The sequence below is a fragment of the Bos taurus genome, chromosome 5 (assembly GCF_002263795.3).
Source record: "Bos taurus isolate L1 Dominette 01449 registration number 42190680 breed Hereford chromosome 5, ARS-UCD2.0, whole genome shotgun sequence".
Lineage (NCBI taxonomy): Eukaryota > Metazoa > Chordata > Mammalia > Artiodactyla > Bovidae > Bos > Bos taurus.
In genome coordinates, this window is record NC_037332.1 from 102,915,387 (window position 1) to 102,925,336 (window position 9,950).

Consider the following 9,950-nt stretch of genomic DNA (forward strand, 5'->3'; position numbering starts at 1 on the left):
TGAAAAAGGAAGAGGTAGTTATGTACAGTTAGATTATTAATTGCCCTGTGAATATTGAGGCAGGATAAGGAAAGCTGTATCCATTCTCTTCCACCAGCCAACCTTCCGCTTTGAAACTCATACCAGGCTGGTGTCCAAGAACAAGTTACAAACTGGTGATGTGACATCTCAGAGGTGTTTAGAACTGTTTTGTTTTGTTTTGTTTTTCCACGAGTTCATCTTGTTAGGAAGGAGTGTGAGAATGTAGACCAAGTTTACATCCTTTTCTAAATAAGAGTGACCTGGAGCACTTGTGAGCATGCCCTCATTAGCCTCTAAGACAAGTGAGAAAGCAGGTCAGCCAGTTAACCTTGCATTTCCTTTGAGAAAGATGGCATTTGAGGACCAATCCTCTAAAAGTATTTGACATGGAGCTTGCTAAATTAACAGCACAGCAAAAAGTTAATTTATTCAGAATATTTCATTTTGGGCAATTTTCATATGACACAATTCCAGGTCAGCACTACTCTATTGAAATACAGGCAATTAGAATATCTGAGGCTTCATCTCCTAGTTAATACAGCATCATGAGAAAGTCACTGGGGATGTTCCCAGGGCACTGAGTTCAACATCATCGTACCCAGCATCCCCTTTCTTCCCCTGGAGCAGCCAGAAGCTCTCTTCTCCTTCCCCAGGATCAGCTGCCTCTCTGGAGAAGTTCAGACAAGAGCCTGAAATAGAAAAGAGAAGTTTGATTAGAACTGAGACACGAGGATGGGACAGAACCCTCTGGTGGAAGGGAGTCAAGCAAGTGCTTATGACAAAGCATCCCTGGGACCCAGGTGTGGGGAGGGAGGCTCAGGCTATTTCACATGAGTTCCAGTGAGGATGGATCCCAGCTGTCCTCTCAGATCCAGTGCATGTGGTCTCCTGGGCCTCAGTGTTGGGGAAATCCTGCATCACAGGAGATCTGTGCTCAGGAGCTCTGGGAGACCTGCTTCCAGGCAACACAATACCAAGGAGATGCCCAACAACGGTAAGAATCATAAAAGGGAATTTAAATGTGCTCCTTTCACAGGTGATAGATGCAAATTCACAATTAGAGGGAGACTGGAGACAGGAAAAATCTGAATTCCTCACTCACAACCCAAGTCTGCTCTTAGTTGACTTGACTCCTGTCCCCAAATGTCCACAAATAGTATCACAGGTGCACCCACAGATATCTCCTCCCCAGAAACTACACAGGCCCTCAGATGGAGAAACACTCTTTTCTAGAGAATGAGGGTCTTCTTGCAGCTACTGAAATATCAGTTTATTGTGACACACAGTCAAAGGCTTTGCCATAGTTAATAAATCAGAAATAGATGTTTCTCTGGAACTCTCTTGCTTTTTCCATGATCCAGCGAATTTTGGCAATTTGATCTCTGATTCCTTTGCCTTTTCTAAGTCCAGTTTGAACATCTAGAAGTTCACAGTTCATGCCTGCTGAAGCCTGGCTTGGAGAATTTTGAGCATTACTTTGCTAGCGTGTGATATGAGTGCAATTGTGTGGTGGTTTGAACACTCTTTGGCGTTGCCTTTCTTTGGGATTGGAATGAAAACTGACCTTTTCCAGTCTTGTGGCTACTGCTAAGTTTTCCAAATTTGCTGGCATATTGAGTGCAGCACTTTCACAGCATCATCTTTTAGGATTTGAAAGAACTCAACTGGTATTCCATCACCTCCAGTAGCTTTGTTCAGAGTGATGCTTCCTAAGGCCCACTTGACTTCACATTCCAGGATATCTGGCTGTAGGTGAGTGATCACACCATCATGATTATCTGGGTCATGAAGATTTTTTTGTATAGTTCTTCTGTGTGTTCTTGCCACCTCTTCTTAATATCTTCTGCTTCTGTTAGGTCCGTAACATTTCTGTCCTTAATTGTACCCATCTTTGCATGAAATATTCCCTTGGTATCTTGGTATATTGTCTTGACCAGATCTCTAGTCTTTCCCATTCCATTGTTTTCCTCTGTTTCTTTGCACTGATCAGTGAGGAAGGCTTTCTTATCTCTCCTTGCTATTCTTTGGAACTCTGTATTCAAATGGATATATCTTTCCTTTTCTCCTTTGCTTGCACTTTTCGTCTTTTCTCAGCTATTTGTAAGGCCTCCTCAGACAGCCATTTTGCCTTTTTACATTTCTTTTTCTTGGGGATGGTCTTGATCCCTGCCTCCTGTATAATGTCACGAACCTCTGTCCATAATTCATCAGGCATTCTGCCTATCAGACGTAATCCCCTGAATCTATTTGTCACTTCCACTGTATAATCATAAGGAATTTGATTTAGGTCATACCTGAATGGTCTAGTGGGTTTCTCTACTTTCTTCAATTTAAGTCTGAATTTGGCAATAAGGAGTTCATGATCTGAGCCACAGTCAGCTCCCAATCTTGTATTTGCTGTCAGTATAGAGTGTCTCCATCTTTGGTTGCAAAAAATATAATTAATCTGATTGCGGTACTGACCATCTGATGGTGTCCACGTGTAGAGTCCTCTCTTGTGTTGTTGGAAAAGGGTGTTTGTTATGACCAGTGCGTTCTCTTGGCAGAACTCTATTAGCCTTTGCCTTGCCTCATTTTGTACTCCGAGGCCAAATTTGGCTGTTACTCCAGGTATCTCTTGACTTCCTACTTTTGCATTCCAGTCCCTTATAATCAAAAGGACATCTTTTTTAGGTGATTGTTCTAAAAGGTCATGTAGGTTATCACAGAACAGCAACTTCAGCTTCTTTAGCATTACTGATTCAGCATAGACCTGGATTACTGTGATATTGAATGGTTTGCCTTCATGTATGTGACCGTGCAAAGATATTATTAAAACACTTGTTCCACCTTTGAATTTGATTCAGTTCACTCAATCAGTCATGCCTGATTCTCTGTGACCCCATGGACTGCAGCATACCAGGCTTCCCTGTCTATTACCAACTCCCAGAGCTTGCTCAAACTCATATCCATCGAGTCGGTGATGCCATCCAACCATTTCATCCTCTGACATCTCCTTCTCCTCCTGCCTTCAATCTTTCCCAGCATCAGGGTCTTTTCTAAGGAGTCAGTTCTTCGCATAAGGTGGCCAAGGTATTGGAGCTTCTACTTCAGCTCCGTCCTACCAATGAATATTCAAGGTTGATTTCCTTTAAATTGACTGGGCTGATCTCCTTGCCATCCAAGAGTCTCGGAAGTGTCTTCTCCAACACTACAGTTCAAAAGCATCAATTCTTCAGCGCTTAGCTTTCTTTTAAACATGTTGAATTAATTGATAAGTTTCTCTTTCAGCCATGACACAATGTTTGTCGGATCTTAGTTCCTTGACCACGGTTGAACCTAGGCCCTAGCAGTGAAAGTGCAGAATCCTAACCTCTGGACCACCAGGAAATTCTGTAATCTATAAATCTTCATGCAAGTATATCACATACAAAGTGATGTTTATGTCACATTATGGAGACATAAATGCCAAAAGCAGAGTGATTCCTCACTCCTTGCAAGGAGTCTGACAGCATTAAATATGGCATATGTTCAAGATGATGCTACCAAATATATGAGATTACCTATATTTTGAATCTCTAGGGAGGCTGGGCATTGAGGAGCAAAAATTCACTCTTTTCAGATAGAAAGATTTCAGGGGATGAACTGACCCCACTCACCTGTCTGAGAGGACCTCACCCCATCCTCCTTCTCTGGGGACACTTCCTCCTCACTCCCCTGAGAGGGAGAAGGAGTTCCAGGCACTGGTACTTCTTCAGCATCATCGTAATTTTCAGCAGGGACATCAGTCCTCTGATCTGGGGGTTCCAAGAGCAGACAAGGGAGTGGATGAAACCACAGTGGGTGGGTTGGTCTGGGGAATAACTAAGATACCTTCTGACCCAGAGTTTCTGGGTTTCTGAATAGAGGCACCAATCACTCCTTGTTTCAAAAGACTTTTTTCTCTAAGACCATGTTTCATTTTGATGTGTCCATAAGCCAAAACATGATTTTACATATCTTAATATTTTCTGGGGGAAACTACATATCTCAAAGCAACTCTTTCACCACTGAGCATTGCTAAAATATTTTGACAAATTGTGCTTTACAGATGTTATTTTTTTAAAACATTGTGTGCCTGTTGTGATTCTGGACACAGAGAGACCAGCCCCGACATGAGACATCACAGAACAGCCAGAGAAGAAGGATGAACCCCATCTGGACACAAGGGATGCCTCTGGTCCATCAAAGGAAAACCATTCCCCTTAAATCTCCTCTCTATGAGGAACTTCTCCCTCCCAGAGGGCATATGCGAGGCAGGTCCCACCTCTATTTCCTGGAACTGGATCTTTACCTCCACTGTTTTGTCCTCACCATCTCTGGTGTATACTGCAGGTTTAGGTCAGTGAGAAAAATCTGATGGGATAAGCTCATGTAGTGAAGACAAAACCATCACACAAACACAACAGCATGACCCCTTCCCCACAACCCACGGGGACCTGTTGTTTAAGCGCTTGAGAAGGGTACAAGCCTGGGCTTTTTGCAGTGTAGAACAGGAGGGGCTGGGAGGTCCACCGAGGCTCTTTGAGATAGGGGCCATCCCTTGGCCTCTTTGAGGAAAAGCCGTCTCTGGAGCCTGGGCACACATGTGGGTCGCAAGGATTTTGCCTGAGAAGATGTGCACAGGCTTAAGGGGTAAAGTGGTTTGAAACAACCAGACGCTCACTAAGAGGCCGCAGAACAAAGAGGGAACACTTCACCATGGGGCTTCCCGGATCCTTCTTTCTGGGTCAGTAAGAAATCATAATCCGACAAGCTCCTCATTACACACAGGGGGCTTCAGCAACGGAGGTCCATCTATCATAAGAAACTGGATAAAACGGCTGTGCAGTAAGATCGCCCCAAGCAAAGTCAAGAGAAAGCTTCCCCAAGAATTTCCCAAATCCAGCCAGCCCACCTGATCATCATGCCCGTGGCTCACATGGAGGAGGCTGGCCATGACCTCAAGCATCGTCTCTCCTACCCCCCCGTGCATACCATTGTTCCGCACCTTTCCTCTCCTCGTCTGGACCCGATACAACCGGACTTCAGCGCCAAACTTCTGTTCTGGTCTCATCAGGACAGGCCATGGGACTTTATTGGAGCGGCAGGTTCATCCAACCCCAGTCCTACAACGCATACTGTCTACACTCAGCCCTTAAAGACTTCAGACACGGCTTAAAGCACAATCAGGATCTTGCAAGAATCTCAGATAATAGTAACGTGGCAGCGGCTCCCTTGCTCACACCTGCCCCATTCTCACCGCAGCTCCCAGCCACCACCTTCTCTGTCCCCAGTTCCCCCTCGCAAGGCCCCACCTCTCTTCTTGCCTACGTGCTCTCCCAATCTGAGTACGCATGACCGTCACAAAACAGGATGACCTTGAGGGACTCACAGGACAACGAGGGATAGGGCCCCACAGGATGTAGGCAACGTCAGGATTCCCGCAGGTGAGAAGAAGAATTGCCAGGAGAGGGGAATTTGAAGGTTGTTTCTGTTTCCTAAAGGGAGGAACACGGAAAAGGGCCTGGTACGATACTTTACTCTGGATCAGGGAGGAGATACTGATCGGTAACAACGATTTGTCAAGGAGCTCCGGGGACTAAATCAATTAAGAAGCTGTTTTCTTCAGCTTCAGAGAGAATTAACGGGGTTCCCCCAGGGTTTCGTTCCTGAGGACCAATTCGGACTCCACTCTGGCCCGTGTTAATAGGCGGCCCCCGAGGCAGAAGTGATGGGGGGATTTGTTCAGGGAGGCGGCCCCTGTGAGGACAGCCTCTAAGAGGGGACACCAAGCTACATCCCTTCTCCTTGGCTTTCAGGCGAGACAGCAAGCATCAAACAGTCCAGGGACCTGCGACCTTCCTATCTGATGAGGAGCCAACAGCTTATAAGCGTTACGGTGGCGAAAGAATATCCTAAGATCGTAATACTATAAACCATGTTACGAAAAAATATAACACAGCACTTCACTATAGACCCACCTGGACTTTAGAGAATATTTGACCCTGGTACACATCAAGGGGCAAGAGGGACTTACCCCAGTGTTAATGTGTCCCTGGGCTTCCCCAACATAGGCCACGGGCTCCTCGACTCTCTTATTTCGGAGCTGTCAGAGGGTCCAACAAGACACAACACGTCAAACGCCACAGTATCTGAGATTATTCTCCAACTTAAGCCCACTAGACGCGACAGTCTAACTAAATCATCGCAGTATCTCGCGCCAGTATAAAGAATACATGCAAGCGCACACATGTGGTCCTATGAACTACACTAAATCCGAGTGCTAACAACACACAGTCCAGTTGTTGAGATAATGGTAGAAACATCATCCTGGCCAGGAACACTAGAGGCAAACAGCCTCCTGTTCCCACTGGAGCCTTGAAAAAAAATTCAACAACCCCCAGTCTCTCACAGTTCAATGCCAAGAGATAGTCACACGTCAATAACCCCCAGCTCTTCTGATATGTCAGATACGAATCCAGCACGGGCCTGGACCTGGACCACTTGTCTGAACTACAAAACTACCACCACCCGGGCCACCCCACTTGCCCCTGCGGCTGCCCCAGCTTCACCTCAGGGGTGGACCCCTTGAAGCCCCTCACTCACTCAAGTATAGACACTCCAACAAACCAGGCCATTCCTCTTGTTGGCTTGCGTCAAACTAATGCCCCAGGGCCTCGCAAGCCACCAATAGTCCACAAGGGGAAGGGGACTTCCCGCAAACCCCACACCGGCACGACCGCTCGGTTCCATGCACTGGTATGGGCATCATTTTCCCAGGGTAACCGGATCTAACTGTCGCAGAACCTGCACTCTTCACAGCGGAGACCTTGGCACACAGCCCACGCTGCTGACACACACAAACCCTACAAGCTCTGCCAGCGCTCAGTAGTACATCGCCACACGTTCCCCCAGGAAGCCACAATATGCTCGAGAACCCTCCAACCCTCCCTGAGTCAACTCGCTGTCTACGCTCCCCTTGAGCCGGAGCTTCTCTCTGTCTGGAAAAAGGCAGAGCAAAGCCCCTCCCTGTGGGACTAGCCTGTGAAGCCGAAGGACCCCTGGAAGCACTATGGGGGCTGAGCCAAATACCTTGTGCAGGGAAACGGCAAGCCCAGGATTGGACATGAACTACTTTCCGAGGTCAATTATTCTTACATGCAGGAACAAGCAGGACCGATCAATAAAAGTCGGATCTATCAGACATAGCGGCTGGATATGAGAATTCGTCCTCCCAAACAATGAGATTATCTTTAAAGGTCTTCCTGCGCTACACGGTCACAGTCATAAAAATGACATAAGGGACCACAGAAGCTTTCCATCATCTACATTTTGGGCTGGGAGAGGTATTCACTGGTCATGAATTAACATCAGCTCAGCTTGACAGAACATACTCTTATCATTAATTAGTTTGTTTTAACAGGTCTAACAACACCAACTCAGCCAAAGTACCAAATAACAATGAGTGAGACACAATGAGACAACAAATCACAAAGTAATAGACACCTACATTTTGTAGGACTTCAACCAAAACCCATCATAGGTTCTGAAAATATATTTAGAAAAATCTCACTAACTCAAATTGACATGACTTCATGGATTGGCAGTGGGACAAACAGAACAGGAGGAAGGTTAAGTCACCTCTCACACCGAGCTGCTAGGCTTCCTTTCCTTTTGGAAAAAGGCATAGTTTAAGTGAATTCCTCAGAACGTGGTGCAGAAAATGGCGAACCCACTGCCCAGCAAAGAAAGAGTGTCAATCTCTCTAGGCAACTGGATTCATTCCAGTTGAGATTCTTATAGGACTAACTCTGCGGGACCAACAAGAGGCGTCGCTTGAGAACTGATACCACTGTTCCCACAAAGCACAACAAGGCTGGGACCTGTCATATGTATGGACCACATGCCAATGCGACATCATCCATGAGCGGGCCAATGCAGGCAGCATAATACACTATCTCCTAAACAACAAGGTCCCGTTGTAGAGCGAAACCTTCCAGGCCACACCAGCATCCCCTGGCGTTCCTACCCGCCGGCTGTACCATTCTTGGAGCGGGCCTGGTAATAAACTCTCAAGAATACCGAAAAGAGTGAGGAAGACACCGGCACGTCCGATGGCCAACCAAACCAACATTAGGAGCTTTCTGGGTTCTCCCAATACAAATAAGCCCTACTGTAAAATACTAGCTGCCATTACACCAACACTGGACACCTAAGGTCGGTAGGGAAGAAACTTTGAGGCCCAAGTGACGACGGGTACAAAGGTGAACTGACTGTTACCTCCCTTCATTCACATCGAACTATATTGCCTCCATTAATGTCATTACACCCCATCGAACACTCTCATAACCTATTATCACACACTACCAACAATGTAAATAAATAATGAAACAGAGAGGCAGGAGACCCAACTGACAGCTAAGCGATGTGGATCCGGAGACTCATCGGACCATTCTGATCTCCTGCGACACAAAACTCATACAATCGGAACCACAGCAACCTGATGTGGACCAGCTACCAGCGGTAGTTCGATCCATGGATACAATAACCTGGGGCTGACCCACAGAGAATTGGTCCCAAGCCTATCCCCGAACGTGACATAGCCTCGCCAGTCCCATGCAGTGCAGCTCACTCCATTATCTGGGACAGTCCCACCTTACATTTTCAAAAGAGGATTTTAACAGACGTGATTAATTAAGGAACCTTTCGGGATGAAGGAACATAAAAACTCAAATATTGTTGGATTTAACCATTGTGCAAAGGCCCAAGCCTTACAACATTCTTTTTTAAACCTGCTTATTTTCTGAGAAATGGCATCAATCTTTCCCCAGCTCCACGTCAGCAGGAAATGTGACGTGGAGCGGGAGAAACAGTTTGGAAAATGGGAGCCACATTGTTGAAGAAAGAAGAAAGGAAGGCCCTGAGCCAAAGGAATGAGGGGCCCACAAAGGAAAACCACAAAAAGGGGCGGGGAAAAGGGAGGTTCTTCCCCGAGGATCCGGATGAATGCAAGCCCTGTGGACACTTTGGATTGTTAGGCCCACAGAGACCCTAGTTTAGGGACTTCCTAGCAAACCATAACTGTTAAAGGAAAAAAAATTCTAGTTTTCACTTATGTCGTCTCCTCTGTCCCAAATGGGACTTCTCAGCAAGATACTGGAATGGGTGCCATTGGCCCTCCTCCAAGGGATCTTCCTAACCAGAGGGAAAACTTGAAACCCACATCTTTTTACATCTTCCTCATGCGGGCAGGTTTTCTTTTTACACTAGCCAACAACTTGGGAAACTGGGATTTCCAGGTGTTTCTTCCACGGAATAACCGCAGAGTTGAAGCCCTGCTCAGTGTAACTGTAAGGGAAACAGCTTTCCTGTCAGGTAAACAACTACTGAAAGAACATAAAGGATTTTCAGAATCTCAGGCTGCCTCAGGAGGAAGAAGAACCCAGTTCTTCATTCTGTTGGAAAGACAGAGCTCCATGGGACGGAAGCCTCCTTCTTTCTGGTTCCTTTTTAAGCATCTCTCCATCAGGGTCAGGGGGACCCCTGTCCTCCAGGGGGCCCCACTCCTACCCCCTGTGCTGTGGAACATTGGCAGGCACAGACCGGAGCAAGATGACCCCAGCGCTTCCCTCACTTTGTGTCTGGCAAGTCGTGCCGCCCCCAGCCCGCGGAAGGGGCACTTCCAACGTGGGGACTCCTTTTTCCTGTTGCAGTTTCAGGGTCGGTCCCAGGCCAAGATGGGCCCGCCCTCCCCAGTTGAGCTGACCATCGTGGGCATTGGAGGGCTTCTCCAACCAGCCCAAGGGGCTTTATGGACCTCCTGCTAGGGCCTAGGTTCAACCCTGGTCAAGGAACTAAGATCCGACAAGCATTATGTCATGGCCAAAAGAGAAACTTATCGATTAATTGAGCATATTTAAAGAAAGCTA

General features: G+C 46.7%; 1 long non-coding RNA gene across 1 annotated transcript; it reads right to left on the reverse strand.

The window, feature by feature from the left end:
• Positions 1–422: 422 nt before the first annotated feature.
• LOC132345382 (uncharacterized) lies at positions 423–3,943 on the reverse strand. Its single transcript, XR_009494733.1, has 2 exons — positions 3,660–3,943; positions 423–710 (listed from the first exon to the last, which is right to left on the reverse strand). It is a non-coding gene; the product is annotated as an uncharacterized lncRNA (long non-coding RNA).
• Positions 3,944–9,950: the final 6,007 nt, after the last annotated feature.